Genomic DNA, 8,517 nt, shown 5'->3' with positions numbered 1-8,517 from the left:
GGCTGTCCCTCTGTGGATACTAGATTCTGAGATTCAGTAAAGTAACGCTCAGCTAAATAGTCTATCAACCCATTGGTATTTTGCTTTTACATCATGGGCTTCCTTTATCACTATTTAATTCATATTCTATTTCTAGTGTACAGACGTCACTGTATATTTGAAAAAGAATGTGAAATATCTTATAATCAGAAATGCTTTGTATTTTAAGAATTGTCCAAGTTAAGATATTTTAAGAATTAGTGATAGGGACTCCGTGCCAGGCTGTTTTCACTCAGGGCACCCCAAAGGGGGGTCTGTCAAGAGCCCTCCCCAACCCCAAGGGAACAGCCTCAGCAGCCGACCTCCACTACCCAACCGCCGGCACACTCCAGGCCGCTTTCTGGACACTCAGGCCAAGCCTCACGCAGGATTGAAGTCCAATGAATCATATAAGAAATAATATTTGTTCTGCTTACCATACTCAGAGGACTGAAACGATAGCACAGCGGGTTTGCCTTGCACATGGCCGACCCAGTTTGATTCTTCTGTCCCTCTTGGAGAGCTTAGCAACTTACTGAGAGTATCCTGCTCACAGAGCAGAGCCTGGCAAGCTCGCCGTGGCTTATTCGATATGACAAAAATAGTAACAACAAGCCTCAAGATGGAGACATTACTGGTGTCCACTCGAGCAAATCGATGAAGAAAGAGAGGACAGTTCTACAGTGCTACAGTGACAGAGCATGAAAAAGAGAGTAAATATGTTTGCCTGGCAGATATAATTATCTTCATTCTGATACTCTATTTATTGCACAAGTGAAATTTCTAGTCATGGAGAAATTAAAAATTAGTTTGGGAAGAGCGCTGGAGCAATAGTCCAGTGGGTAAGACATTTTCCTTGCATGTGGCCAACCCCAGTTTGATCCCCTGCATGACAAACGGTCTCTTGAGCTTGCCAGGAGTGATTCCTGAGCACAGAATGAGGGATAAACCCTGACCACAGTCAAATGGGACCCAAACTCCAAACTAAATAAAAAGTAGTTCATATATGTCAATCTAAATAACTGGATAGATAGTTGCCTTTCTTATTTTCCCTTTACAGCAAATATGCCTTAATCTCCCCAATATTGCAGATGTCCTTCAACTTGGAAGTACTGTAATTCTTTGGAGTGTAATGATCTCTAATTGTAGGTTAACACTGTTTTGTCCCTCCTGCATAGTCTCAGTTAAGGTTTATTGGTTTGCCCATCACAGTGTTCCCATTCCTCTGTGTATATTTGTAACTTCTTTCTTTGTGCTCTGTTGACTTGTAAATATTGTTTTTCCCTACTCCCTAAGTCCTTTGCATAGTTTATTCAGAGCAATGTCCTTTTTGTAGGGACGCAAGAAGACAGTATTCTTTTGTTATGTGACTCTCAATGATATTTCCCTCCTGGGCATCTGTTCCCTCACCTAAGTCTCAGCTGCCCTTTCTTCCTAGTGCTCCCCAAAGCAGAGTCAAGACAAGGGACTGGTTGGAATCAGGGCAAGTGGTAAGCTATGTGCTACCCTGGCATCGAGATGGGCCTGGCCAAATCTCCATAATGCTTAACTCTAAGTTAAGAGCTTGGTCATGGACAAATGCGGTCATGATCCAAAAAGTAATAATTAGATTCGGACCTTGCTAGGGTTAGGAGTGATTAATCTGGCCTGAGTGCTGTAGTCTGAGTCTGTGGCAAGATGTTCCCAGGAGAGCTGCCCTACAAGCCTCAATGTTATCTCTTACTGTGTCCATACAAAAATAACTAATATTGAGATGTTGATAGAGTTATTGGACTGAGGAAAGGAGAAAAACACCTTAGGAGGTATTTGTCCTTGGGCAGTCAGGAAGGACTTTGGAATATCTCTTAGGTGGTGCTCCCTTTGAACCTGGTGGGCCCTCAGAAGGGCTTTCTTATGTTGATTTTTCTACCTGACTGGGTGCAGCATCAGCCCAGAGTGCTGGGGCGTTGGAGAGGCAAGAGAGTTGGAGAATGAGAGAGAGCACAGGGCAGCAAGATGGACCGCGGAGAGGCTAGCAAGGGGGGACAGAGAGAATGTAGACGAATAGAGGAGCAAGTATGTGGAGAAAGAGAGCCCAGGTTGTGAGATGGAGTGGAGGGATGAGCAGGAGAGACTGGAGGAGACGGGAATGAGGGGAGTGTGAGACTAGAATGGGAGACTCAGAGAGACTGGGGCAGGCGCATGGGGAGAATGGAATAAACGGCAACTGATCAATCAACCTTGACTTTCCTTTCATCCACCATCTGCCCCATGGCCCAGGCCAGGTGAGCGGCCCGGGGGCCCCCTGAATGCGGGAGGCAAGGGAGAGAGCCGTCAAGGGCCTCCCTGGCCACCCCTAAAGAGTTTATACAGTTAATAAGCATAGCAGTCTTATTTTCTGGAAAAATCAATCTTCAAAAGTTCTTTCTTTTTTTCCCCATGTGTTAGTTAGTGCATCTGGAGGAATATTGCAGGTTTATCAAGAATCCAAGTTTGATATACACAACATAAATAGTTACTGTGAATTATCTCCGTGGCTTATTGTTTTCAATAATAAGGAAATACGCAGGATACAACGATCTATAATTCTGTAGGCAGAAATGTTGGCTCAAACTATGGAATAGAAGCTATATTACTTGCTTATTCCATTATAAGGTATGTAATACAAGTTATTTGAAAAGAAGTAAAGATTAAAATGTTTCTTGGTGTAGTAGGACCATCCTTCAAATTTAACTAATGCTGGGATTCTGCAAAATCACTGTGTAGTACTTAAACTGGGTTGTTTCAGGAAGGATCACAATGTTTTTTTTTTTATTTAATTTCACTTGATTTTTACAGTTGAAATGTAACCTATTTTTCTGCGTAAAAAGAGGAGATGAAATTATACCAATTTAACTATTTCACATGTATGTAGTGCTGCCATTATGGTGTAATGCCTATGTATAGAGTAAAAATTGTGACTATAAACTAAAAAACACATGCTCATAATATCACGTTGCTATAGTTATTATAAGTTACTTATAATATTCTGTTACTGTGTTTGGCATATCGAATACGTCACGGGGAGCTTGCCAGGCTCTGCCATGCGGGCGAGATACTCTCGGTAGCTTTTCTTGATACCTTTGTATATCAAATGATTTGGGCTTATTTTCTCACCTTGTCTTTTCCAAATGGGGAAAGAATCAGCTAATAATTTTGGAGCAAAAATTCTAATTTTATTTCAATAGATTTTGTGGTGTTGGTGATTAATTTTCTAAATATCACCTTAAAATCTGAGGGCCTTTAGGCGTTGGGGTCCCCAGGATTGCCTTGGTCCACGAGCAGCATTGAAGATCTTATGGTTGCCCTAGGAGCCCTTTAAACCATCAAACCATCTTCCAAGTCTCAACTCACATTCACGTTCACGACCATCCTGTTGTTCGTCAATTGCCTTGAGCAGGCACCAGTAACGTCTCCTTCGTCCTAGACCTGAGATTTTTAAGTGCCATATTCAAGGCTCTTTTCAGGGCTAGGAGAATGAGACCCATCAAACCATCTTCCAAGTCTCAACTCATTTCCTTTTACAAATAAACATACCAGGGATGTTTTTACTTGGCACACCTTTTAGGGGCCCAACTTTGCTGATGGCATGTGCTTGGAAGTTTTAGGAGCCTGTCACAGGGAGGAAGTCGATGGAGGATCCTCTGGCACTGTGTGTAGAGTTGAACTCTTTCTACTTTAAAAAGGCTGTCCCCTGTGGTTGGTCTCATATCAGTTATCATGTCATTTATGTCTATAGCATATGGTCGTACTTTGGTTTATTGGTCAATTAATATGAGAGGAAGGCTGGAGAGAGAGTACAGTGGGCAGGGCGTTTTTGCCTTGCACGCGGCCAACCCAGGTTTGATTCCTCCGCCCTCTCGAAGAGTCCGGCATGCTACCCTTGACACACTCAATATGCCAAACACAGCAACAACAAGTCTCACAATGGAGACATTACTGGGCCCGCTCAAGCAAGTCAATGAACAATGGGAGGATAGTGCACCTTAAAATTTGAAATGTTTTCATTTCTCTTAAATTTCAAGAAAACCTTAATTGGGGTTGGGGGGTGGCAGGGGGCGGATGTAGGCTGAAGCAGTAGTACAGCAGGTAGAGCTCTTACTTTGATGACCTGGTTTCAATCCCATATCCCTTTTTTTGATTGTTTCTGGTTTTTAAATGTTTTAATTTTTTTTGTAGGAGTACTGCTATTTATTCAGCCACTGATTAGCTGATTGAATTGGGCATGAACTCCACCTTAATTTTTATTTATTTTTTTTCTTTTTATATTTATTATTGAATCACTGTGGGAAAAGTTACTAAGCTTTCAGATTTAAGTCTCAGTATACAATGATCAAACACCTTTCCCTTCACCAGTACTCATTTTTCACCACCAAGAACCCCAGTATACCCCCACTCCTAACCCTCCAAATGCCTGTGAGGCAGATGATTTACACTTAACTCTTCTCTACATTTATTACATTCATTATTTCGACAAAAGATGCACCATTATTGTTTAGAATTTCCCCCCAAACAATCAGAATTGCTGAAAAGGCATTGTGAAATATTTTGTTTTCTATAGCTGGTTATGAGAATCATATAATGCCATACGACCATGATTTTGGATTTCTGCAAAGAGCCAGATAATTACAAGATTGATTTCTGTGTGTCTGGTGTTATAGCCGTGCCAGAGAGCCGCTCATGGGGGGTAACTCGTGACCTCGGTAGGGCGTGAAGGACGTGCCGGTACCGCCCCCCTTCCCATGAGACTGCAGTTGCCCGTCACTGCCAGCTCATACCTGGCTTTCCTACAAGCTCTGAGGTGGCGGCCACCTTGCTCTTGCTGCTGGGGGGGGGTGGGGAGGCGGAAGGGAGCAACACCCTTTCCCTCCCGGGGAGGCATGACACCATAGTTTAACGCATGGTTCATTCACTTTTCTTCTGCAAGCTGCTGGGCTCTGGACTAAGTCCTTTTGCCTCTGGAGCCATGGCTGTGCCAGAGAGCCGCTTGTGGGGGGCAGCTCATGATCTCGGTAGGGCGTGAAGGACAAGCTGGTACCATCCCCCTTCCCGTGAGATTGCAGTTGCCCCTTCACCACCAGCTCATACCTGGCTTTTTTTTAAGGACAAACTTTTACAGTAAAATGAACAATAAACAAAATCAAGTAGAATCGAGACAAAAAGACAGAAATCCAAGGTAGAAAACAAGGACTCTGGTGGGCAAGAGCTGGACATCCTCAGCTCCCGTGTGGGTAGGACAGAACCTGGCGTCTGGGTCAGGGCTTCATCTTGCTCAGCCTGTGGTCGCGCTTGATTTCAAACTGCCTATGATCCACCCAGTCGAGGACAGTTTTCTGCTCAATGCACCCTTCCTTCCCTCAGCTGTGGGTGGCCAGCTCTTTGCCAATGCCTTCTTCCTCCTGGAAGTTCTCCCAGTCCAGCTTCCAGCTTGGACTTCTCTAGGGTGTTCAACTTCTGTTTCTTGGCTCTAACTTTCCCCAAAAGGCTGCTCAGGTCACGCGGTCTTTCTGATCCTGAGTCACTGGGTAGGGCTGAAGGGACAGCAACCTGGGGCTTTTCTGTCTCTTTTGCTTGAAGAAGGACTTGGCTTCTTTAGAAGTAGCATCCACTTCCTCCGTCACCCTCACTTCTTCCACAGCAAAATCAAGCACCTTGGTGATTTTAACTTTTTCCGTTTCTTTAGGTTTCTCTAGGTCTTCTTGTTAGGGCATGACTCTGGATCTCAGACCGCAAGCAAGGACCACGCAGGAATGCAATCAGCAAGCAGGTAGTTTATTGAGCTGGCTAGCCAGGGTCAAGCCGTCAGGCAAGACCCCGAACTTCTTCAAAGTGGATCTTCTATAGGCTTTTACTGGCCGTTACAGCGAAGTCAATAGATTTGTAACAACATATACTTTCTTTGTCGGCCGCGGGACATCCTGTTATGACATCTTATTATCTCATTCCAACTTTGGGCAAACTGGCAGGCTACCGAATGTAGCCTGCCCACACGGCAGAGTCTGGCAAACTCCCCGTGGTGTACCCAATATGCCAAATACCAGTAACAATGATGGGTCTCATTCTCCTAAAGAGCCTTGAATATAATCTCAGGGCTAGGATGAAGGAGACGTTACTGGGGCCTGCTCGAGGCAATCGACGATTAACAGGATGAATTGTGATTGTGATTGTGATACTTTCTTAACCAATCCATTTAAAAGTACATCACTCCTTAGTCTATAGATTCAAAGATCAGCATTTACATACATAGGCATTGTGGCTAGTTGGTATCTGGTAACTCAGACATTTGGTTATCTTCTGTGTTTACCTGGCTCCCTTTGATTCTCAGCTCAAGGTTCCTGCATTCCGGTGGAGGAGGTGGAGGTGGATAAGGGAAAAGTTCCTAACAGAGGTAACAGATAAGGAAGGGTCAACAAATGGTTTCAGAATTTACATCCCAATAAGGAAGAGTCAACAAATGGTTTCAGAATTTACCAATAAGGAAGGGCTTCACAGCTAAGGCTCTACTAGGGAGGGGGCAGGAAAGGGAGAGTTACTAATTAGCAGAGTTTAGCTCTGGAATTTTTCTCAGCGTCCCTAGGGACCTTACATTCTGCTTTGACCAACAATTTGTTTGAACTTGTCTCTTCAGACTCATTTTCTCTTTGAACTTGGGTGCTGGGGATCGCCTTTGGTTTGGGCCTGACATCGTCGAGGAAGCTGGCCCACAGTGCATCCTCCTCCTTCTTTCTTGCATCCTCTCACCCCATGCCCTTCTGCTCTTGAGCTGTCTCTTCCTCCTCACTGCTGCTCCCTTCAGAGTCCTCATTGGCATCCTCCTCTTCCTCCGCCAGCAAGAGCCCACCTTGTTTTCTCTTTCTGGACGGAATGCTCTGAGCTTTGCTTTATTTCCCTTCGGGTTTTTTTTTGTGTCTGTTCTTCACTGTCCACTTAATCTTCCTTCGCTAATCCTTGGATATCATTTTCATTATATTCTCCACTTGACGGCATATTCCCAAGTGCAGAGACAGGAGGAATCACTGAGCATTGCCAAGTATGAACCCCAAACAAAACAAAAACAAGCAAAAAAGAAAAGAAAAGGAAAAGAAAACGTCACTCAGGAGGAGTTGGCCCTGAAAGGTGGTAAAGCGTTATAATTGAAACCCTACTAGCAACAGCACTATAAACCAGAGTGCAAAAATTATTATATTTTTTTAAAGTGCCAGCCATAGAGGCAGGCCGAGGAAGGGTTGGGAGATGGAGGTAGTGGCAGGAGGAAAAATGGGGACATTGGTGGTAGGAAACATGCATGGGTGAAGTGATGGACAGTGGAACATTCTACGACTGAAACCTAATCATGACCAACTTTGTCACGGTGTATCTCACCGTGATTCAATAAAAAAATAAAAAATACGTGCCTCTTGTAGAAAATTGGTAGATGGGAAGCAAATGGGGGTGGGAGGGCATGGGTTGAGGGAAGTGGACACTGGTGAAGGAATGAGTATTGAAACATTGTATGTCTGAAAATGAATCATGAACAACTTTGTAATTTCATGGCATTGAAATAAAAAAAATTTAAATTTAGAAAAAGAAAAAAGGAAGCATCAATTGTCATAAGACTAAAAAGTCCACAGAATTGTGCTTTTGTGGACAACAACAATTTAAGTTGGACATTTTAGCATTCAAAAATTTTAATTTTTATAATTTATCTCAATTTTAGGAAATAATTCTAATTTCTCAAGAAAAATTTACTTTCTCTTTGAGGATACAGAAGGTTTTAACATAAAAGTTTACTTTTAAGTCAATGTATGCAAAAATAAAACCTACAAAAATATTTCCCATCACAATTAACAAATCACGACACGAATCACGACCATCCTGTTATTCATCGATTGCCTCGAGCAGGTCCCAGTAACGTCTTCTTCATCCTAGCCCTGAGATTATACTCAAGGCTCTTTAGGAGAATGAGACCCATCATTGTTACTGGTATTTGGCATATTGGGTACGCCATAGGGAGTTTGCCAGACTCTGCCGTGTGGGCAGGCTACATTCAGTAGCCTGCCAGTTTGTCCAAAGTAGGAATGAGATAATAAGATGTCAAAATAAGATGTCGTGCGGCCGCGAAAAAATAACATTTTGAAAACACATTCGTTCAGTCATTATAAAGTTCTTAAAAAATAAATGAAATTGTAATAAAGTCTAGTAGACCAGGTGCCATTGTCAGGACTTTATGGGAGTCGATGGAAATGTGTTGACAAGAAGTTTATGGGAGACAAGAAGTTTATGGGAGTCAATGGAAATGTGTTGACAAGAAGAATTCAGGACCCCACTTGCCATTCTTGGCCAACTGGCCAGGTTGATGCTCAGCGTCTGCAGTGTTAAGGATTATCCTGGTCACCCAGAAGTACTTGAGGGGGCTTCCAGGGTTGCACCTAGTGATTCTCAGGAGAACTTGTGCTGCTGGGAATCTGTCCCTGATCCAGAGTATGCTAAGCTTGTGTCTTC

General features: G+C 43.3%; 1 pseudogene; it reads right to left on the bottom strand.

Annotated features, from left to right (window-relative positions):
* Positions 1 to 5,291: 5,291 nt before the first annotated feature.
* On the bottom strand, positions 5,292 to 7,023 carry LOC130038831 (craniofacial development protein 1-like; annotated as a pseudogene).
* Positions 7,024 to 8,517: the final 1,494 nt, after the last annotated feature.

The sequence above is a fragment of the Sorex fumeus genome, unplaced genomic scaffold, assembly GCF_029834395.1.
Source record: "Sorex fumeus unplaced genomic scaffold, SorFum_2.1 ptg000080l, whole genome shotgun sequence".
Classification (NCBI taxonomy): Eukaryota; Metazoa; Chordata; class Mammalia; order Eulipotyphla; family Soricidae; genus Sorex; species Sorex fumeus.
This window is presented reverse-complemented; position numbering and strand designations above follow the sequence as displayed.